Source organism: Kogia breviceps, chromosome 15, assembly GCF_026419965.1.
Source record: "Kogia breviceps isolate mKogBre1 chromosome 15, mKogBre1 haplotype 1, whole genome shotgun sequence".
Classification (NCBI taxonomy): Eukaryota; Metazoa; Chordata; class Mammalia; order Artiodactyla; family Physeteridae; genus Kogia; species Kogia breviceps.
This window is the reverse complement of record NC_081324.1, coordinates 41559412-41583558: the sequence shown is the minus strand read 5'-3', so window position 1 is coordinate 41583558 and position 24147 is coordinate 41559412. Positions and strand designations below refer to the sequence as shown.

The following is a 24147-nucleotide window of genomic DNA, read 5'->3' as shown; positions in this document are numbered from 1 at the left end:
GACCAGCTAATTAACATTAATATAGAAAGTAAAAGTAATATGTAAATGAAAAGCATTAACATCCTATAGAAAGTTCATGCTGATCTGGTGATACAGGTCAGGAACAAAACAGAGGAAAGGACAGGAGAATCATACACAATATTTGTGGCACAAATAAAAGGTAAGATCTTAATTAACAAAGAAATTTGCGTATTAGTAAATATAGTATCACCTCATAGAATACTCTTTAAACTATCACAAAATGCATCTCCTAAAATGTAAAATACCATTATTTCCAAAAATAAATTTTAATTATGGATCTACTCACATATTTGTTACACATTTTAAAAGATTACAATTTGATTAGTTTAGTTTCATCTCTACCCCCACCTTTTTTTCATTTAGTTTTTTGTTATAAAATACAGGCTTCACAGCATCAAATAAATTATATGGTATTTACTGTAGGGATTAACTTTAAATTAAAATGTGTGCTTGTTAACATGGTCCTGACCATCTACAGGAGATTTGGGCTGTGTCTATATGATATGTAAAGAATAATTTCAGTGGGAAATAAATTAGGAAAATTTAAACATTTCACATAAATAAAAGTGTTTTGACTAAGCTTTTCATCTTGTAACAGGTTTCTTTGGTATCATTGAAAACATTAGGTTTTATTTAGAAATCATCAAGGAAAAATTAGACATTTCCCTGAGATAATGTGGATAGCTATTCAGATAACTCATTTCCAATAAATAGCATTTTTTGGCCTTAATTATTTGGATTGGTCATGTACATTGATCAAATTTGTTATTGACATTTCTATTTTATTCAATATTATTCTGGATTACGTGTATCAAGACATTCTGTATTCTCGGGCAAAACAAAAACAGTCAGCCCCAAAGCAATAAAAATAGGGTCAATCATCAGCAAAGTGAGTAAATGATAAGCACTTTCTGAAAAGCTGTACTCTCCAGCTGGCTTTTTTTGCACTCTCTCCACTGTGACAGTACACATGAGTTCTATCTAAAACATTTGGGGTTTGTTTATGTTCCATTGAGAGAATAGATTCTTCCAGGAGTAAAGGGTGCACTAGTGTGATGCCACTGAGAGATGTAAACCACCATAAAATGTGTTCATGAATTGCCATTATAAGGTGGAACAGCAGCTATTTAAAATAGCAACAGATTTATTTTTTTGAACCCTAGGAAACAAAATACACTTGACCGCTTAAACCCATTCTTGGGCTCCGTTCTCCCCTTCAGTCCATCTCAGGAGAGCATGGAAAATGCAAACAGCATTTCTCCTGAGGATGTTAGTCAGACGGGAAGATCAACCGAGGAGACACTGGCTGAGAGCACCAAATTAGGTGCTGCCAGAAGCAGCTGAGTTATGAGGCACTCAGTCTAGGTAACCGGGCAGGGAACACAGGTGGATGAGAGGAAGAAAAACTTTGCTCTCCTGGGCTTGCAAATACTCCCTAACAGGTGTCAGGAGCATGCCTCAAAGCAGGATTTATCAGGCAAACAGACACTTGCTTTAACTATATAAATATGCATCTTGAAGTGATGCATGAGGAGGCTGAATGAACACCCTTGGTGTTTATGAATACAAACACATACCGACGCCCCCTCAATTTTTATGATTGCTTAGGTCACAGTTCACACATTTCAGTGCAGGTCAGAACTGTCTGAGGCTGATGAGTTCCAAAACAGTGATATCTTGGAATGTCAGAGAACAGCAAAGGATTCTGACTATCCTTGGGAGCCAGAGAGAAGGCAGGACTTCTACAGGAAGGGGGGACATTGAAAAAAAAAAAGAGAGAGAGGAACAACATTCGCCTACTTCATAATTCTACCCAGGGATCACCTTGGCCTCCAAATTTTGTAGCTGTCACACCAAAAAAATTATCTAACCATGAATCCCCCAAGCCACAGCTCAGTTGATCCATCATCTCTACCTGTGTTGGACTGCTAATAGCCTTTTCATTCTTGAAAACTAATCAGTGTATTGGGGGAGCAGTATTTATGTAAATTTTGTGTTGTTCAAGCCCCCACATCATCCTTCTCTGAAACAGTAGACTATAGCTGGGGATATAAGTGTTTTTAATTGATAAAATAGTGATGTCTTTACTTCTTCAACTCTTTCAAATCCATTTTCTTTTATACTTTTGGCATTCAAGTCTTTAAAATATTCCAGAATTATTAATTCTTCATTCCCCCAAACTATGACCAGCTCATAGATGACAGCAACCTTTCTGATTTGACCTATAACCCATATACACTCCATACATCACTATGTTAATAAAGCACATACACACACACACACCTAGTTTCTCTGTAACATAGTGAACATTCTGATTTGACCTATGGCCACTCTCATTTTCACTATAATCTATTTTAAAACTCAAGAAGTTATAAGAGCAAAATAGTAAATATCAGTAAACTATTTTCCTTGGTGAAGATAGGCTAAATTAGTAGGAACCACAAATATGTGTGCATAGTCCTATTAAAAATATTTTTTTTCCTAAATGGAATTTTTCTGACACAAACAGCTAGTGATTGTTGAGCCACTGGAGTTGTAATGTAATGTATTTCTGAAACACATGTTATAATCATCAAGCCTAAATACATCTCTAATTAAAACAAATGCTGCCAAGAGTATGCAGATCAAAAGGAAAGAGCTCTTGATACACTGCTGCTCAATTCAGGCCTCCACCCCTTGTGTAGAAATCTCCCAGAAATACGGCAAAGCCATTAGACTCTGCTACATGCTAACGCTTCTAGTTTAACTCCAACAGCATGTGTAAAATCCTGGATTATAAATCACCATTGTGATCTATGCCCAGGAATCCATCTAGTTGAATTGTTTATGAGAAGGATTGGAGGAAGGTGTACAAAGCAGCATCTTTAGGGCTGACCGATCACAAAATATAAATATTTCCAAAACCATGAGTGACAGTGATCAGCACTTCTCCATTCAACGTGTAAAAAACTATGGCGGATTATTATATTCTTTTAAAATGAAACCCACAGAGGTGCCCACATCTAATTATTATTAGGCTTAATAAAGACTTATGAAAAGCCCTTTGAAAAATCTGAAGTGCTTTAAAAATATAAGATATTATTACTATTATTTTCCTTTAAATATTGCAAGCCTAGCTCTGTTGCCTATTTTAATATACCTTTGCCTTTGGTTTCCCATATACCTCCCTGAATTTCAGTGTTAATTTCTTCTTAAAAATTTTAACTATATCATGGCTATTTAATTCCATTGTCATTTTTATTATTCCATTATATTGACAGGTCAGTCTATTTATTTCTTCTAGTGGACCCTGTATGGAATTATGAAGATTGAGATCACTCAGGATAGCCTCTGCAGAACTCACACCTGGTTTCTTTACCATTAAATTCCAACAAGCTTATCAAAAAGTAATGTTTGATAACAAAAGTCTATGATTTCTTAAATTTGTTTTCCTTGCTGCAAAATTTGGAAAATTTTAGCTTTCACTTGAAATTTGATCCTCTTTTTCTTCTTTTATGTTTTTTCCCCTTCTTCTCTCCCTTTTCCTGTAACTTCTTAATACCCTTTTATTCTTCCCTTTCCCCCACCTCCTTTCTCTGCTTCTCTTTGACTTATTCTCTCTCACAACGTTTTTCCTCTCTTCTCTTCTTTGGTTAGCTGCTGAATTTTCCTATATACACCTGCACAAATGCTATCCAAGAGTGCTCTTTGTGAGAACGTTTACAACATAAAAAAAACTCCCATTTAGTGTTTATGTGAGTACAGTGCATGTGTAGGTGAAGGGCAAAATAATGTATTACTTTGGCCATTGAGATATTGTGTAGGTCAAAGACAGATGAAATCTGGAACACAAAGACAGATGAAGTAATTTTAACATGGAACAGAAACTAAGTAGGTAAAAAGAAAAGGAGTGTATCTTGTACTTTCTTTGTGATAATTTATAACACTAAAAATAATAAAGTGTTTCACCTACAAATCATTCAGTGCATAAATATATACACATATACATATATATACACATATACATATATATGTATATATATATATATCATCTCAACAACTAGATGTAAACTAATGGAGGACAGGTTCCATGTATTAAATTCCTTTATACCCTTCAAAAGATAGCACAGCTCTTCATACACACCAGGCACTTAAAAGAGGATTGAATGAAATACAGAAATCATTATGAAATTGGTGACTATCCCCCAAAATATTGACTGAAACTGCTTGTTACTGCTAAGGAGTTTAAAACACTCAAATGAATATAAATACACACAGGGACATGCAGACATACAACACCCCTGGAAAAACGAAAGAAAGAAAATAAATGGAAACATGAAACTGGACATATATACAAACACACAAGAGAACATTCTATGAAAACACATACATAGAGAAAAATTAACTTGCGATCTTATGCAGAAGGTCATTTAAAAATAATCAAAAATATCTTCATTATTTTTCAGTACCTTAAGTTTCCAGGAACTGATTATAGTGAATTGGCAAATTGTGAGTAGCTGCGCAATTAATGTTTATAGTGACATACTGACTTACTTGAACCTGGATAAGTCATGTTATCTGCCCTGTGCTTCTGTGTCTCTGAAGTGACAGTACTAGTTGCCTTCTCATCCTCCTCCTCTGCAAAGATGTTCTGCAAATAAATGAGGTAATGTTTGGGAGATGTTCGCGGCTTGGGAAAGAAACCCACTGCACACATATCAGATGGTATTACTATTCCATATTCAAACCTGGTATATTATTGCCTATTTTAAATTGAAATGGTACTGTTTGAGTCTTGGGTTCTGACCAAAATCTGGGTCGACATAAGAGGACGATTATTTTAAATTTTAATTCTGAGGCTCTGTTCAGCTCCCTTGCACGTGTGAGGGCCAACTGTAGGAAATAAACAAAGCACATAAATCAAGCTGTGAAAGAGGAAAATCTTTCTCCGGAAGGATTTTTTTTTTTTTTTTTTTTTTCAATGAAGAGCGTGAACACTGTATTTCCCTGGAAGAATATTTCGGTCCAGGAAGGAGGATAGTGCATGCCGTGGGAGCGTATGTGTGCGTGTGTGTGCATGTGTGTGTATGTGTGTGTGCTGTGCGTGCGCGCCCGCGGAGAGAGGGGCGGGGGAGGCGGATGAGGAGGATGAGATCATAGTTTCAGGATCCTCAGGAAACCCTGGTACTGGCAGCAGCCAGCCTCTGCTGTGCCCACATGACCCACAACTCTGGCAGCGGACCGGGCACTTCCAACATTATTAAATAATAAGAAAGCGGCTCCTACTCCATGCCCAAACCTCCCTACAGACCGGTGGACACCTTCTAAGAGTTTGACGAGTCGGTGACTGAGGCGCCCGTCCATTCCAAGGTGTGTGCGAGGCGTTTTCTTCCCTGACAGCTCCGGAGTGGGGGAGGGCGCGGGGGTGGATGGGGTCCGTGTGGCGGGCGAGGGTGGGCGCGGGGCCCGGCTGCCGCGCGCCGACCCCGGCCGCCCGGTGCCGCGGAGCCAGCCGCCGGGCGGGAGATGCCGGTGACGCGCAGCCCTAGCTGCGCAGGGACCGCAGCAGCCCACGGCGCCGGGGCGCGGGCAGGGGAAGCTCGGCCGCCGGAGCAAGGGCAGGCGCCACGCACCCGGCAAAGTCGAGTGGAAGCGGGCTGCGAGCGCGGCTAAGGGAGGGAATCGCCCCAACGCCCACTCGCGGGGGTTCCCACCTGTGCGCGGGCGCCGGCCGCCGGGAGCGCGAAACATGTGCCGGGCGCCGCAGCCGGGACTGCGGCGCGGCGCCTCCCCGGGCGGCGGCGGGCGGCGCCTCGGGCCCGCGGGGAGGCGGGAGCGGCTGCGGCAGGATGGCCAGCCCGGGGGCGCGGGGCCGCGCAGGTATATTTCGGCCTCCCGCCGAGGCCGGGCCGCGCTGCAGCCCCCGCCGCTGCCGCCGCCGCCGCACAGCTCCCGGGCGAGCGAGGGCAGCCTGCTCGCTCGCGCCGCGGTTTGAGTTGTTTTTGTGGTCACGGTTGCTCTCTCGGTGGTCCCCGCGGGCTGAGCTGCTGGGAGGTGGCGTGGCCACCTCCATTAGGGATGACACTCACGTGGGGAGAGGTCTGGGGGGCTACTGTTGACCGGGAAATCCGCGGTGGGATCCTCTCCCGCCGGCGGCGTCTGCGCGTGTTGCAATGCACTGCGGTGCCGGGGCGGCGGGCCGGGCGGGTGTGGGCGCCCTGCGCGGGGGCGGGGGGGCGGTCGACGCGAACGGTGAGTGTCTTCGGCTTTTAAAGCCTGTTGCCCACTCTGGAGTTTTCCTCAGAACAGAGGGCGGAAGCGAGGTCCGTTCTGGTACCGGAGTGGAAGGTGGCGAGGTGTCTATCAGAAGACCAAAGCCAAGGAGAAGAGAGGGATGGCGGGGCTGGGCTTAGGGGTACTATGCCCGGGACTTGGTAGTAAAACTTTCCTCTTTGGCGAGCTTGGGGTATGGCTTTAAGAAGGTAAGTGTAGAACTTGAGTCGGGGTGGGGGATATTGTATGTTCTCTGGCAGTGAAGTTCAGCCATTAGGTTCATTGTTGCTCTAAAAAAGGGTCTTCTGAGTTGATGTTTGTTCAAGTTTCCTGTTATCTGTTATGATCGCTTGGTGTTTAATGTGTCTTGTGTTTCCTTTCAAACGTATCAGTAGCCTACATTGTTGAAGTATGCCTAATTATTAATTTCTTTTACAAAAGGACTTATTTTGCTTATTCCAAAGGTCGAAACTTTAGGAAAAAAACAGCCCTCCAGGCACAGTTCTGTGAACTTTAGCTTTAGTCACTCAATTCTAACACCACCAGAAGGGGTAGGTAATAATACTGTCCACCTTTTACAGATGAGGAAATCCAGGCACAGAGAGGTGAAGTAATTTACCCAAGGTCGTACAGTTTTAAATATTAGAGCCTAGTTGAGCTTTTGATGTACCCTAAACCAACATATTTTTTTTCATAAAAAGAAGACCTAAAGTCTTTTATATTTGATATATTGACCACGTCTCTACCAAGATGAACCTCTTAACTATGTGCTACACCTTTGGGACAATTAACACTTTTTCTAATACTATAATTTCTAATACTATAATTATGGCAAGTATCATTTGAGTCATTTCCTTTTGCCACAATTGACCGTTTCCTACAACAATTACAGATTAAAGTAGTATTTATCAGCAAAGTTAAGATTTTCAGCAGTTAAGATTTATCAGCAAAGTAAATTATAAAGCAGGCAGCTGAATCTCTATATTTGCACTTAATTTTAAACTTCGTAAGGTATTAGTCTGTTCTCTGCTCAAAGCAGGGCCATGATCTTCTTCCAAACACCATCTTGCAGAAATTTTGAGCGAGTTTAATCATCTTTAATTCAATCATACTGACAAGAGCTTAGCCAGTTTTAAAAGAAGAATTATGCAATTCTCTTTCAACTCTCAGTGATTAAAAGCAGGCTATGTTGCGAGAGTGTTTGTATATGTCATGCCTTTTCACCAATTGGATGTACTTTAGGCAAAGTTTTGTAGCAATGAAGACTGAAGTCACATTTTCTCATTAGTTCTAAGCTGAAATACTGTAAAAATATCCACTTGTTTTAAATGAACCATGATGTGAAGAAAGGTCTCAGTGGGGTAACGTCCAACTGCACATATTTAGAGAATTACTTCTCATTTGAACTTATCATGGAACTCTTATAATATTCATTTTATTGGACAGATGTCTCTCTTAGGTCTTCATCTGTTATTTGTTCAAGTAAATTTAATCGCTGCTTCACATAATGAGTTTCAAAATTATTTTGACATTCAAAAATTTCCTTAAGTCTTGTCTTTCAGTTTAATTAAATTCAGTGTACATACTTCAGATGCTTACTTATTCCACATTATACGTGAAAAGAGAATACAATCCAACTGAACTATATGGCAATGTGATCTTTGGACGTGAAAAGAATTATCTTCAGTGGTTCAACTCTTCCACACGCCAAATTAGGGCTCCATCTTTCTTTGGGGGTGTTAGAGCACAGTGCTGTAGTCAGGAAAGTTGCATGCCATCAGGCACAATCGTTTTTGTTATTGAAAGTGAATTTGAATTTTCCAAGTCTATATAAAACGTTGATGTTTATTAAGGCATAAATCCTATGGCACATACATATATCCTTTCTGAACTGACTCACCTGTTCCAGTTTTCTAGTTTCTGTGACTTATTTTAGAAAAAGCATTCTCTCGCTACTTTTATCTCACCTGGGGGATTTGACACGACTTTTTCCTTTCAAGTCCCCTACCTCTAGTTTTGGGAGAGTTGTGCTGTCTCTGTTTCTTGAGAGACCCTTCGCCTCCAGTGCTGGGCAAAGAACTGGGGATCACTGGTGAGCAGAAAGATGAGGGTGCCCTGCCAGCACAGGGGCCAGACTTCAATACAATGATTATACAAATAAATGTTTATTTACAAATTGCAGTGAGTTCTGAAAGAAGGTTTTCTGTAAGAATGTGTAATAAAGGATTCTGGGCCAGACATGGAAGTTGGAACAGGATGCCCTAGAAGTCACATATTTACAGAGGCATGACGTGTGAGGAGGTGTTTACTAAGTCAGGTGGTCTTCTTAAATTCTTTCATCAATGTTTTCTGAATCAGAGACTTATATCTCACTCTGGTTATCTCTACACTTCTCTATTCACCAGCTGATGTACTGTTTCACCTCATCATCCACCTATGGACATGGGGAGGATTACAAAACTTCTATATCAATACTTTTTATAGCATGTAGAGCATGTGCTACCCGTATCTGGTTATTATCCAATTTTTGAAGTTATTTAAATTTAATGAAATATAGTCATTTTCCTTCTTTGCCTTAACAACTACTTTCAAATTTTAAAAAGCAGTTGTGTGTGTGTGTGTTTGGTTGTTTCTAAAGTGGCAGAATGTCTCGAAATAGAAATGTAATCGATTCATCACACATCCATAAGACTCCCTGAAATGTCCATAGGAAGAGAAGAGGCACCAGAGTGAGGGAGGTGAATTAAGTGTTGAACACGCTAGGGAAATGTGTATTAATAATTTAAAGCAAACATAATAATAATAACTAAGTTTATTGACTTACTGTGTGCTGGACATCATTCTACAGCTCTATATAGAGTAACTTAGGTATTCTTCGCAAGAGCCAAATGAAGGCTTCTTATATTACCGTTATCCCCATTTTATGGAGGAGGAAACTGAGGCACAAGGATAACAGAAATCATGACCACTGTCACATAGGTAGAGATTCTGATTCGAGTATTGATTCTGTAATCCATACTGTTAACTACAGATGTAGTTAATACTAGTCATAGAGTAATAAATGTAGTATCTGGTTCATAATTTTACTGATCCATTAAGTTCCCATCATTGTTAAAAATCATAACACCTAACTTGATCTTTTGGTTACTTCTCCCTCAATAAAAACCAGTGGAGAAACCTGTAACTGCCTTTATATAAATGCTTTTTGCCCCATATTTTACATGTAAAGTATATAAAGCAAGAACAGGTATATAAATGCCTAGACAAAGCCTGGTGACTGCTGGATTATGGGGAATTTCTCATATGTTATATAGTTTTTGAATGCAAAAATAGTAACTTGAGCACCATTTGAAACTATTGAAATTTTTAACATCAAGAATATATACTTTAGCATTTCAAATAATTAGGGAAATATCTTCAACAGCTGGAAATTCTATGACCATTAATAAACTTAATAATTTAAAGTCACCTGTTTCATCTACCCCCAATATATTTGTCTAGAGTACTGTATACTGCAAAGAGGATATAAAGTGTAACATAAAAACACCTGTTGAATTATCTTGGTAAAATTTAAAAGTCTCTGTTAATCTTTGCACTGGAAACTTTTGACATGACCCATAGTAATTGTTATGATAAAAAAACTTACTAATGTTAAATATTATCCAAATAATGTTAACCTAGAACACATGGCACATGTGATTAGCAAAGTGAAGTACTAATTGGTTAGGTGTGCTGATGCACGTAAAGATCTATGCACAGTGTTTGAAAACGTTAATCAATGTTATTTCTCCCTGCAAATGATGGGTAATATGCAGTTCATATGATTAATGTTAATATTAACCATGAATCACAATTTATATAGATTGCACATATACAAATACCTGACTGTCTTCTTTGAAGCTGTTGGAAATGTTCTAGGCAGCGCATACATTTTCTGTGACTCTTGTATCCCTGAAGAATGTGATACATTATTTCACTGTATGCTCCCCAAAATACAAAACATCATGGAGTAACTAGTAAACTATTGTTCCAGTTTATACCATAAGGAAAGGGACTCAAGGCTTGATTTGACTTTGTGTGTGTGTATATTATCAGAGTGGAAGATAACATCAAGTACACCAATGAATAATTCATTAACTGTAGTTTACAGTTTGATGCCATAGAGCAGTGTCCTATTGCAGAGACTTCTGTGTGTTTAATGTAAATACAAAATATATTAGTCAGTTATAATAGTTTAGGTTATGCAGTCATGGCAAACAACTCTAAGATCTCGGGTCCTGAAATGAATACAGGTTTATTTCTTGCTAATGCTTTGTGCCCAAGTTGGTCAATAAAAGACTCTTATTTTACCTCTTCCGCACTTGGGGACCCAGGTTCATAAAGCTCCTGTCATCTACAGCATCCTCATAATTCATTCATCAAACACATGGGAACATGGTGAACCACAAACAGGTTCTTAAAAGTCTTCTATCAGAAGCAGCACCTGGAACTTCTACTCATATTTCATTGGCCAAATCAAGTCATAAGGCCACTCCTAACTTGAAGATGAAAGAGAAGTGCCGTTCTATCACATGCCCAGATGGAAGTAAACTGCAGTATTAGTGAACAGACCTAATTATCACCACATGAAATTAGCCAGTTCCCTTCAATAGTTTTATCACATAAAAATGACTTATTAATGTAACAACTGTGTTTTAGAACTTTAGCCTAGGAAGGTAATCCCTGCATGAAACTACCAGCAAAGAGAGTAGGGGCTAAACTTGTAAAATTGGTGATATCCCTTTTTGTCAGTGGGGGTTGGATCTAGGAATGATGATAAAGCTCTGGCTTATTTTGAGTAAGAAGAAGATTGTCTTTTTGACAGCAAGCACAAGCCAAGAACAGTGCCAAGACCTGCAACACAGCTATGTTTTCTGAACAGATTTGATAGTAGCAACACGGCACAGAAAACTGAACAGCTATGTGTGTATATTTTTTTGTCACCTGCACCAACGTGAATGAAAGTATCATATGTGGTATCATATATTACTGTAAAAAGTAATACAGATAAACATATAAATCATATTGTATGATTATTTTACATTGACAAACATAATCTGAAAAGTTAGAATATACCCAATCCATGTTTGTAGTGCTACAAATTTCCCTGAAGCACTGTCATTGCTGTGTCCCATACATTTTGATATGTTGTGTTTTTATTTTAATTCAGTTCAAGTACTACTTTTAAAAATTTCTCCTGAGATTTCCTCTTTGACCCATGGAGTTATTTAGAAGGGTGGCATTTAATTTCCAAATGTTTGGAGATTTCTCTGTCATTTTTCTCTTAATTTGGTAAGAGAACTTTATTTCCTGTGTTATCTTTCTCCATTTTGGTCAGAGAACACATTCCGTATGATTTCAGTTTTTATAAAATTTGTTGAGGTTTATGTTATGGCCCAAAATGTTGTCTATCTTGGTATATGTTTCATGGAAACAATCTTGAGAAGATTGTGTATTTTGATGTTTTGGGGTAGAGTGTCTTCTGAATTCTCATTAGATCCTGTTGGTTGATGGTGCTGATGAATTTTTGTATGTCTCTACTAATTTTCTGTCTAGTTGTCTCATTAATTGTTGAAATAATTTGTGAACTTTCCAATTATAATTGTGGATTTGTCTATTTCTCATTTCATGTCTATCAGTTTGACTTTATGTAGTTTGCAGCTCTGTTGTTTGGTGTGTATATAAATATTTAGAATTGCTATGTCTTATTGGTGTATTGATTATTTTATCATTACATAATAGTCCTCTCTATATCTGATAATTTTATTTGCTCAAAGTCTACTGTATCTGATAATAATATAGACATTCCTTTTTTTCTTTGGTTGATGTTTGCATGATATTTCTTTTCCTGTCCTTTTACTTTCAGCCTGCCTATATTATTATAGTTGACTTGAACTCCTTGTTCATAACATACTGGTGAGTTACATATTTTAATCCACTCTGCAGTTCTGTCTTTTAATTTGTATATTTTCACCATTTACATTTACTGTAATTATTGATATATTAAGGCTATGTATGTCTGCCATTTTATTGTTTGGCTTTTTTTTCCCTCTGCTTTTGTTTTTTAGTTTCTCTGAATTTTTTTCCCTGCCTTCCTGTCTGTTACTTGAGCATATATAAAATTCCATTTTAATTTATCTACAGTGTTTTTAAGTGTATCTATTCATATAGATTTTTTAGTGGTTGCTCTGAGTATTACATCATCTACATCATATATATATAATTTATCACTACCTGCCACTTTTGTCATTTTATCAATTATAGTGAAGCATAGAAACCTTACCTTTCCTTATGTACCTTTATCCTCTTCCATTTGTAGTATAATTGTCTTAAATATTTCCTCTACATACACCAGAAAGTGTTATAATTTTTGTTTCAACTGTCAAATATAAGTCAGAAAGCTCAAGAGGAACAAGAAAAAATTCATTGTATTTATCGATATTTTTGCTTACCGTATTCTTTCTTCTTTCTTGATATTGCAACATTCTTTCTTTTATTGCTTCCTTCTTGTTTCAAGAACTTCCTCTAGACATTCTTTTAGAGCAGACAGGTCTTCTCATGACAATTTATCTTTGTTTTCCTTCATCTAAGAACGTCTTGATTTTTCCTTCATTCCTGAAGGATGTTTTAACTGGATATAGGATTCTGGGTCGACAGTTCTTTTCTTTCAGCACTTCAATATGTTGTGCCACTTCCTTATGGCCTCCCTGTTTTCTGATGAGAAATATTCTGTCATTCTAACTGGTTTTCTCCTATAGGTGAAGCGTCATTTCTCTCTTGCTCTTTTCAAGATTTTTGTTTGTTTGTTTTTAGTTTTCATAAATTTGACTATGCATGTGTCTAGTTGCGGTGAGCGGGGGCTACTCTTTGTTGCAGTATGCGGGCTTCTCATTGCGGTGGCTTCTCTTGTTGCAGAGCACGGTCTCTGGGCGTGCAGGCTTCAGTGGTTGTGGCGCGTGGGCTTGGTTGCCCCGCAGCATGTGGGATCTTCCCAGACCAGGGCTCGAACCTGTGTCTCCTGCATTGGGGGGCAGATTCCCAACCACTGCACCACCAGGGAAGCTCCCCTTAGCCCATTTTTAAATTGAGTTATTACCTTTACTATGGAGTTGTGGGAATTCTTTATATATTTGGGAGCATAATCCCTTATGAGATATATAGTTTGCAAATATTTTCTCCCATTTCTTAGATTGCCTTTTCACTCTGTTGTTTCCTTTGGTGTGCAGAAACCTTTTAGTTTGATGTAGTCCCACTTGTTTATTTTTGCTTTTGTTATCTGTGCTTTTGGTGTCATATCCATGAAATCATTGTCAAGACCAATGTCATGAAGTTTTTCCCCTACATTTTTTTCTAGGAGTTTTATAGTTTCAAGTCTTACATTTAAGTCTTAACTAGACACATGTATTTCTTTGGGCTTTCTGATTGGCATTCAGGTTCACGAATCTATAGATTTAAGTCTTTTGTCAAAATTTGAGAAATATTCATTCTTTATTTCTTTGAGTACTTTTTGATCCCTGTCCATTTTCTCCTCTCCTTCTAGGTCTCTAAGACATGAACGTTAGCTCTTTTGTTATAGTACCACAGTGTATATTTCCTATGGCTGCTGTAACAAATTATCACAAATGTGGTGTTTTACAGACACATTTATTCTCTTACAGTTGTGGAGACCAGAAGTCAGAAATCAGTTTCATTGGGCCAGAGTCAAGCTGTTGGAAGGACTAGTTCCTTCTGACAGCTCCTGGGGACAATACCTTTCTTTGCCTTTTCTAGTTTCTGGGGGCCACCAGTATTCTTTGACTCACAATCCCTTCCTCACATCACTCCAGTCTCTGGCTTCTGTAATCACATCTCCTACTTCCTTTCTATAGTCAAATGTCTTTTTGCCTCCCTCTTTTAAGGAAACTTGATTACATTCAGGTCCCACCCAGATAGTCCATGATATTATCCCTATCTCAAAATTTTTAATTTTTTCACATCTACAAAATCCCTTCTGCCGTATAAGGTCACATTCACAGCTTCCAGGGATTAGGACCAGCCTGAAAATCTCTGGGAGCTTACACGGGTTTCTGAGGCTTTGTTGTCATTGTTGATTTTGGTCTGTTTTCTCTGTTGTTCAGACTGGGTAATTCCAATTGTTCTATCTTATCATACCTATCTATCAGATTCTTTCTCTGTCACTTCCATTCTGTTATTGAGCCCACCCACTAAATTTTATATTTGGTTACTGATTTCTTTCAGTTTTAAAATTTCCACTTAGTTCTTTCTTATATGTTCTGTTTCTTAGCTGACACTTTCTACTTTTTCATTTGTTTCAAGCATGTTCATAATTTCTCATTGAAGTATTTTTTATTATAGCTGCTTTAAAAACTTTGTCAGATAATTCTAACATTTCTGTCATCTCGTTATGGGCATCTGTCATTGTCTTTTTTCACTCAGTTTCTGATTTCCATGGTCTTGGTATGATGAATGATTTTCAACCGAAATCTGGCCGTTTTCTTATTATGTTACAAGACTCTGGATCTTATTTTAACCTTCTGTTTTATTTTATTTTATTTTTTAAAGATTTTTTTTTTGATGTGGACCATTTTTAAAGTCTTTAGTGAATTTGTTACAATATTACTTCTGTTTTACATTCTGTCTTTTTGGCCCTGAGGCATGTGGGATCTTAGCTCCCCGACCAGGGATTGAACCCACACCCCCTGCATTGGAAGGCAAAGTCTTAACCACTGGACTGTCAGGGAAGTCCCTAACCTTCTGTTTTAGCTAGCTTCCAGTAGCATCTCCCCAGTGAAATGGGAATGGTGCCACCTCATCACCAGTGGATGTAGGAGTGTAGGCTTCTTACCCAGTCTCCCCTGTCACCTGAGGGGGCTCCGGATTCGTGCGGGGTAGGGTACGAATTCAGGCTCTTCACTGGGTCTTCACTGATACCTCTCATTCTGTTGCCCATGTGCCCTCGCCTGACAACATGAGGACAGGGAGGTGGTCTGATTACTGCTGGGCCATGATGATAGTCCTTACTCTCCTCTAGGCCTCCCATGACACCACCCAGTAAAGAGGACAAGGGGAGACTTGGTACAAGCAGGTGGGGGTGGAAGTCAGGCACCCCATTTGGTCCCCATTGACAGCTGAGTGGAGGTGGATGGTGGGAGTCCCATTCCTGCCTGGTGAGAAGGAAGTCCCCCCGCCCCACTTTGCTTTTTGTAACATCACCTTGATGGGGTTGAGGGGAATTGGGGTGCCTTGTTACAGCCTGGTGAGGGTGAAAGTCTAGGCTCCCTACTCAGTGTTTGTTGGCATGGAGGTTGTAGTACCCCAGTTTTTCTGTCTTATAGGGCTGGAGTAGAGAAGTCACTGTCTAAATGTTTCTTTGTTTTGTGTTGCTGCTCCTTTCCTGGCCCTTTGGCTGAAAGAGCATATACTTCTGGTGGCCTACCATTTTTTTAATCTGTGCCTTTTGGCATTTCTGCGTTTCCGGTTTCCCTGAGGCCCCCTAGCTTCGTTTGCCTTCTCGCTTTCAGAGTCTTTGTATGTTTATTTTATGTGCAGTGTCCAGGGTTTTGAGTTATGCGTAGCAAAAGGAAGAGGGAAAAGTATTTCTGCTCCATCTTCACAGATGTCCACTCCACAGTTTTTATGCAAGTGTAAACTTAAAAATATCACTCAACATTGATTCTCAGAGGATGAATCTCAGGGGATTACTACTGATCTGTTTCTGAATAATAAGCACTTTACAGATCAGTGGGATGAAGGAGTACTTGGACAAGGATGCAAATAGGATTACAGAACATTCCATCGGTGCTAAGGTTCAGGGATCACGTGGCAGTACTCTTATTCCTCCGAACCAAGGCTTTTTCCTCTACTGGGAAACCATGACTGCAGGCTGCAGCAAGGTTGGAAACTTCCCCCATTCTCATTGACTGTCTTTTCTGGCAGGATGCTGGAACTACACCATCCCAGCCCTTCCTGAATTCTCACTAAGTGTCCTTCATTCCCAGGAACATTATCCATCAGAAATGCAGTTTTCAACCAGAAAGCGTGTGAGAAAAGGTGGCTAAGTTAGGAAGAAAATAGTGAACCCAAAATCTATGTTTAATCTCTAAGGAGCACCTCCCAGCAAGCATTCATGTTAATTTCTTTTGATGTAAAATTATGCATTAAAAATAAGTATATTGATTTTGTCGACTTGTTTGATCCCTACTCAGGAGATTAAGTACAAGAGACAGGGGCTAAGGATTTTTTTCCCTGAAACCAGTATTCTGAGGAATAACAGTTGACAATGAGGCAATCACAAAGAACAACAGTCTAGCGAAATTCTTCCCAAAGACAAATCAAGTTAATAACATTGTAGTTAACCCTGAAATTCTCACCATAGTAGAAAAGTGGTTCTCAAAGTGTGGTCCTCAGGCAGCATCAGCACAACCTTGGAACTCTTTGTGAATGCAAATTTCTAAGACACTCTTGGGATAGAGCCCAGCAATCTCTTGCAACAAGCCCTCCAGGTGCTTCTGATGCCTCTACAGCTGGAAGCCAAATACCTAGAGCAGCCCCTTCAAGTATTGCAGGATACACTAAATTTATGCTTTTCATGATTCTTGACTCATCAGTTAAGGTTTTTGGAAAATCTGTTTATCACATTTAACATTCAGCATGCTTTAATTATAAATATTTTTCAAGGAAATATAGTAAAGAAATTAAAAATTTATACCCCAAATGGTCTCTTTAGTTGAAGCTATCTTAATGATCTGCACAATTGTTTTGTATCCTTAACCCAAATAGTCATAACTGCTCCATGTCTGATTCTGTGGTGGAAACCAAAAAATTCAGCCACGCCTACACTTCCCCGCCTTTGTTCCTCATAGCTGCCAAGTCATACATTAATGGGTTTTTCTAGTTGGTTTCATGATGTTTTCCAGGGCTGACACCAGGCATGAGGATATTTGGAGGCGAGGGTGGGGGGCATCTTTGCATCACTTGAAGATTCATTTTAGGAGATCTTGTCACACAATATTGTTAGAGACAGATGCATATGCGGATGTCCAGACTCATCATTGTCATTACCACATCAGCTCTACCATGGGGGATTCACTGTCTATTGCATGCTGGCATTTTTCTCTGGAGTCATGTGAGATTAAAGGAATCTTGGCTCCAAGGCTGTCCTGAGGAAAGAGAAGCTACATTCCTAAATAGAGATTTTCTAATTGGGCTGCAGTTACAAACCCCAGGATGGGGTAAGACAAAAATCAGTTCCGAAGTAGATGGTTAAAAGATGAAAAAATATGTTTTATGATTATAATAAAATACAGATAGATGCAGATTTGAGAAGTAGTCTGTGGCTTCTAGTCCTAAATATGGTTCAGTTTTAGTTTATTTTAAGGATGGTATTTTTTAAAAATTATTTCACTCTTTCAATTAGCAATTCACTAAACTTAGAGAATATAATAGTTTTGAGTTTACTTAGTATCCGTCACTTTGGGTGACAAATATTTTAGATTTTTGTTCAGTTACCATATTTTACTATATGTAATTTTTTTTTTTTTTTTTTTTTTTTTTTGTGATATGAGGGCCTCTCACTGTTGTGGTCTCTCCCGCTGTGGAGCACAGGCTCCGGACGCGCAGGCTCAGCGGCCATGGCTCACGGGCCCAGCCGCTCCGCGGCATGTGGGATCTTCCCGGACCGGGGCACGAACCCGCGTCCCCTGCATCGGCAGGCGGACTCTCAACCCCTGCGCCACCAGTGAAGCCCTATATGTAATTTTTTAATGGAATTTTTTATTTTCTATAAGTCACAAATTTCAGGTCCACATTACTCCACATGCTTTTTTAAAGGTGTCTTGTTCTTGAGTAAATCAGGGAAATCGCTCATAAACAGTTTATCTGTTTTTGATTTCAAATGACATTCTGGGTCTGGAAAAATATTATGTTATCCTTTCAATATTCCCCACTGCCAGTTGTATTATGCTTTTCATCCCTTCTGTTCCCTTTGTTCCTTCCATATGATTATATTTCTTATTTACTCATTCTGCTTGGATGTTGAAATGGCTGTGCCTTGACAATGTTTTGGGGAGAAGACTTTTCTAAACCTTCATTATACGGTGTTTGTTAAATAACACCATTTGGGCAGGTTGGAGGAACCATCTCTTTGAAAATGTGTTTTGAAATGGTGGAGCAAATGTTTTCTTTCACACACTCATCCCTTATAAATAAAGGCCCCTAGCCCTGACAGTACTAGTCAGATGTCTTCTTTCTTAGAGGAATCACTTGGTTGGCATTTTAAAATGTGGTGGTTATATCATTACCAGAATGCTTAGGTAAGGCTTAAATATGAAGGCAGATAGTTCCTCCACAATAAATGGGGGCAAGAAAAGGGGAATTCAGGAGGGTAAGTGTCTTCTGCAGGTGGTACTCCAGATTTTCCTCTACAGTGTTAGTTTCTATTTATACACATAAAATGTCAGGTGATTTTTTTTTCCATGTGCAGATAAATTCTGACTCTTCCTTTTAACCTAAACACTGCCAAAATAATGTTTACCATGAGAATGCATACAAAATAATATTTCTGCTAATGCTGCTAAACAACTTTTAGGAAGCGATATATGTCAGGTTGATTTTGAATATTTGGTCAAACTATGAATCAGATTTTCAATATAGGAAAACATTTCAAAGCATCCAACTGTTCTTTTTTGTCTTCCTCAATGTCAGTGTAGTCTGTTGTTTGTGCATTTTTTCATTTTCTTTTTTTTTCCTTTATAGGCTTAAGAATTCTCTTTCCTCTTATGCCTTATTTTCCAGGAGCATATGACATAACAACTGTAAATTAAATGTTCTCATTTTCTAAATACCTCTAATATTTTAGACGTGAGATTGAGAGTTGCTTCATATTTCTACAGTTTGAATCCTCGTACTGACAAAGAAGAAAAACACTCATCTGCTCTGGAGTGGTTACAAAGGCAAAATAATGCAGCCTTACCCAACCACCATAGTCTAAGGGGAAATAATAGCCCTGTGATTTCACATGGTTGAGCATGTGGAATATTTTTTGGTTTTGATTTTAGGGTTGAGTTGGTGAAGGTGACAGATATCGGTGCCTCATTTCTTTCTTAGCCTTCATCCTTCTGCATGCTTGGAAACAGATGCTAATCTACGCCAATTACCTTTTTCTCCTACCAGTTTATTCTCGCCATCATCTTGTTTGTTTGTTTGTTTTGTTTTGCTTTTCTCTTCTCTTCCCCCACTCCATACCCCAGCCCCCATCTAGCTGATCTGAAAGGTCATCAGGGAGACTCATCAGTTATGAAGCTAGAAACATGTGAGACCCTGGCTTGTGCTTCTCTGAGCTCTCACCAGGCCTGTGGCAAGACCATATTTTCTAGTTTTTCTTCCTCCCTGGTGCATCAGTCATTCCACATTATTTACTTGGATTCAGTATCTTATGATATTCTGTGGGAGAGCTCGCCTTTGCCATAATTCATACTCACCTTGCCTTCTGCGTGCCCCTGTGGCTCAATGGGGCTATGAAATTGGCCATTCATTTTTTTTAATCAGTCTCAAAATACATTTCAAGGACTACCTGCATCAGAATTGTCTGGGGTGTTTATTAAAACTACAGGTACCTAAACCCCATCCTACACCCACTGAAAGAGAATCTCTCTTTCTGACTCGAGGATTTCAAGGCTAACACTGATTATGGGGGTTAGTGCAGATCTGTGCTTACAACCCAGGGTAGCTTTTTAAAAATCAGAATGCATGGATCCCATCCCCAGGTTGTAATTTAAACAGCCTGGTGTGTTCTAACATGCAGCTTCTGTTAACAACCAGAAAATGAGCTGTAGAAGTTGGGAGGAAAGACAGAGGTTGGTGTTGACACAGAAGCATTACTTCAGTGAATTCATCAAAGTCTGGAGATTGAATTCAGAAACCAGACTTTTTCTCAAGGGCATAGTCACATTAAGCAAGCTTGTAAGGACTGAGCTATAAATAAGGATGCCATTTTTAGAATTATCATTGTCACTAGGACCAGCATGATCAGGGCATTCTTGCCCTATAGGCAAGAATCTCCATGGAAAGAAAAATTGTCATCAGACAATATTTTTCTGGCTCCTGGAATCTGGAGTCAAACTAAGGGAAATGAGTTGAATAAAAGTAGTGAAAACACTGAAGAATTCCGAGGTGTCAGGAACTCTCCTAAACATTTCACGTGTATGATTTCATTTAATCCCTCTCAACAATGCTTTGTGGTGGTATTATCAGTTCTGTTTTCTAGGTGAGAAAAAGGTAGGAAAAGAGAGGCTACATAACTTGCTTAAGGGGTAGAACTGAAATTCCCAGGGTCTATGACTAAGTTATTAGTGAACAAAGAAAGAAGCTCCCAGACAACTTTAGAGTTGCCTGGGCCTTGTCATCTAAGTAAGTGATCAAGTGGGGGCAGAATAGCTTCTAGAAGGTGGAGAAGAAAGGAATGTGCAAACCACTGTTTGTATGAATAGGATGCTTTCGAGTCATGAGTAATTAGGATGAGGAGCCACTGGGTGGATGAAGAGTGATGCCTTGGTCAGACCTTGTGGTTTGTTTATCTGATTTCTCTAGAGTTGTAATTAAGTGAAAGATCCGCACAATCAGGCTCTGCTCTCAAATTTTCTTTTTCTAAGGACATATCACAGCCATATACAAACAGCTAATCATACATATTACTAAACAGTAATACGACATATTTAAATATAATAGGCAAGTTTGCACATGTCAGCCTCATGGATGTCCCCAAATCCGGAGGTAACTCTGTCTCACAAAATATGAGTGAAATTGGCTTGAACTTTCACGAGCACCAACTCAAACATATTTTCTGTTTTGGGGAGAGGTTTTCACGTAGCTTACGGTTTCCCTATGTCTCTGTTCTGAGTTTCTGCATCTGCTGAATGCCTGATCACCACTCTGTTTTGTTTCCTTGCCCACGAGGTCCCCTTACCACGAGGTGGTAGAATGCCATCTACCACCCTTGAGCCTTTATGCCCCGAAGTACCATCAGTCCAGGCTGTGTGTTTGGCAGACTTCCCTGTAGGATTTGGGCAATGAAGTTGAATTATGGCACAGAAATATTAGATACCCCTAGTATTACAACTTCCTCAATCATTTCTGAAAAAACTTATACTTTGTGTTTTTCACTTATGCTTCAGCATCTCCCCAGGTGAGAAATGGGGTTATTTCTAAGTGTATAGATTCATCTCAAAGTGGCAGATACACACCAGTAAATCATATTTCTGATTTTCTGTTTTCCCCAGTTTATCTGCTAGTAACTGTTTATCTGTCAGATTCTCAGCTACTATTGAAATGTAACCCTTACTCTCTCAGGCAGGAAAAGCAATGGCCCTTTCATCTATGAAGCAAATGGTGGCTAGCAGTAGACCTCAAAAACCCCTCAGTACATATGACTGTTCCATCTTCCATTGGTGAATCCAACAGACAAATTGTGTAGCTGCCATGTATGGTCTTGGGGCTAATACTTCGAGACCATTTGAAGCCAGAGCGCAACCCTAACTCCACAGTGGTGCTGGTGTCGCCATTCACTGAAAAGGACTTGTGAGAAGTACATAATCTGCTAAGAGTGGAAAGCCTTAGGGCTGTAGGTCCGGAAAACATCATATATCATTGAACAGACATCTTTCAAGAACAAAACAACTCTTTTATTTTAACTCTTTTTAGCTTAAACGACTGTTTCCGATATGAGAGATGACTAGGAACAATGCTTAAATAAACATGTTTGGTACCTTGCAGGTTATGGTTTATCCATTTTTGCTTATTTGATGGAAAAAAATAGCAATTTTCTACTGTGATGAGAAGTAAACACTGCATTATGGGATACAAACTAGCAAGCCTTCATAGAAGAATGATCCTCTTTTCCCATAAGATGTGATTGTTATAATCAGGATGACTAGGGTGAATGAGGTTCACTTGATGGATCTAACAGTTCATAGAAAATTTTAGAAGTTGCTTAAAATTGGTGATAAAAGTAACAGCCACCCTGTTTTAGATTATCATGCATTTACACAGACATAGCTTTTGCAGCTCAGTTTATTTTCCAGAAGTCTTTACCTCATATCTTTTAAAACTTCCAGGGTGTGTATTATTGTGAGCTCCATCTATTATACCAATCCCCATGTCCATGACCCCAGAAAACACTCATCAAGATGGATGCAAACCCAGAAGATAAACACAAAGCTTAACCACAAATATACGCTAATAGTGAAATTGACATTGTTGCAAACTTAAAACCTTTATGTGGTCAAAATATGTCAGTCTTTACCTAGTGATAGACTAAGAGGAACATATAGCAGATCTCAGATGCAAAAATAGTACCTTACTGCTAACATGATTTTCTTTAGCAGTACCTGAAATGTTACCTGGGCTCTGCCAGATGCTGAGCTAGCAACTGAATGATTTGCTCTGAGGTCTCATGAGAGAAGCCATCAGCCTATTGCAAAGTAACGTTTCCTCTGCTTAGGTAACTCAGGGCAGGACTGGAGGAAGATGAAGGTATCCATTCACCAGTGTGTATGGGAAGGCAGGACCACTCAGAGCAGGTGGAGAAGCACCACTTCCTTGTCCTCAGGGAGCTTACATTCTACTTGGGAGATGCAATTCAGAAGAAAATCAATTACTGAAACAACATGACATAAAGAAAGGTAAAATTGCTTTGTTGTGTGAAATACGAGACATTTGGGAAAATGCATTGTTGAAAGAAGTAGGAAGTAGGCAGTAGGAAGGCTATCCAGAGTTATGTGACAATCTCTCAGGTGCTTCCTTGGATTAGAAATCAACAGCATGGACAAGTGGGTATCCCCATCAGCTACTGCCTGTAACCCACCTCAGACCCCTGAAATGAAGACATAAACAAACCTCCCTAGACGCTACACTCATGTGCAGTGAAAGAGAAGACCAGTTAGCAGTGGAAAGGGAGCAGACATCAGGCCCTAGGCCTCACTGCAGGATTTCATGCGTTGCGCTTATGTCTTTTTCTGGAAAGAAGATAGGAAAGAGGAAGGAGACTAATCTATTTATTTATTTTTAAGAATCTTTTTAAAAAAATTTACTTATTTATTTTTGGCTGCGTTGGGTCTTCATTGCTGCACATGGGATTTCTCTAGTTGCGGCTAGCAGGGGCTACTCTTCGTTGTGGTGCATGGGCTTCTCATTGTGATGGCTTCTCTTGTTGCAGAGCACAGGCTCTAGGCACACGGGCTTCAGTAGTGGTGGTGCACAGGCTTAGTTGCTCCGTGGTGTGTGGGATCTTCCAGGACCAGGGCTCAAACCCGTGTCGCCTGCATTGGCAGGAGGATTCTTGTGTGGGGGTTGGGAGCATGGCAGTGGTTTCATGGGTTGATTATCCTGGAATGTGTAATTGTAAGCTTTTGAGTATTCGTTTAACAGTTCTACTATTGGAGCAGACTCCCTTCCCCTTGCTTGATGCCTTTTTAAATTCTCGCTCAAAATACTCCCAAACAGGGACTTCCCTGGTGGCGCAGTGGTAAAGAATCCACTTGCCAATGCAGGGGACACAGGTTCAATTCCTGGTCCGGGAAGATCCCACATGCCACGGGGCGACTAAGCCTGCGCGCCACAACTACCGAAGCCCACATGCCTAGAGCCCGTGCTCCCCAACAAAAGCCACTGCAATGAGATGCCCGCGCACTGCAACGAAGAGTAACCCACACTCGCCGCAACTAGAGAAAGCCCGCACTTAGCAACGAAGACCCAATGCAGCCATAAATAAATAAATAAATAAATAAATAAATTTATGTATTAAAAAAAAGAGCTGGCTCAACCTGCTCCACCTGCCTCTAC

The 24147-nt window shown here is 39.6% G+C and overlaps 1 protein-coding gene across 14 annotated transcripts in view; it reads left to right on the top strand.

The window, feature by feature from the left end:
- Positions 1-5147: 5147 nt before the first annotated feature.
- DTNA (dystrobrevin alpha) overlaps positions 5148-24147 on the top strand; it is a 395521-nt gene continuing 376521 nt past the window's right edge. For 4 of the 14 annotated variants that reach the window (XM_067015487.1, XM_067015479.1, XM_067015477.1 and 1 more), the window contains exon 1: positions 5151-5370. The gene's annotated coding sequence lies outside the window, so the exon portion shown is untranslated. Of the gene's footprint in view, positions 5371-6281; positions 6483-12178; positions 12229-24147 lie in introns of those variants that run through there. The other 10 variants (XM_067015491.1, XM_067015465.1, XM_067015464.1 and 7 more) reach the window with 9 other exon arrangements.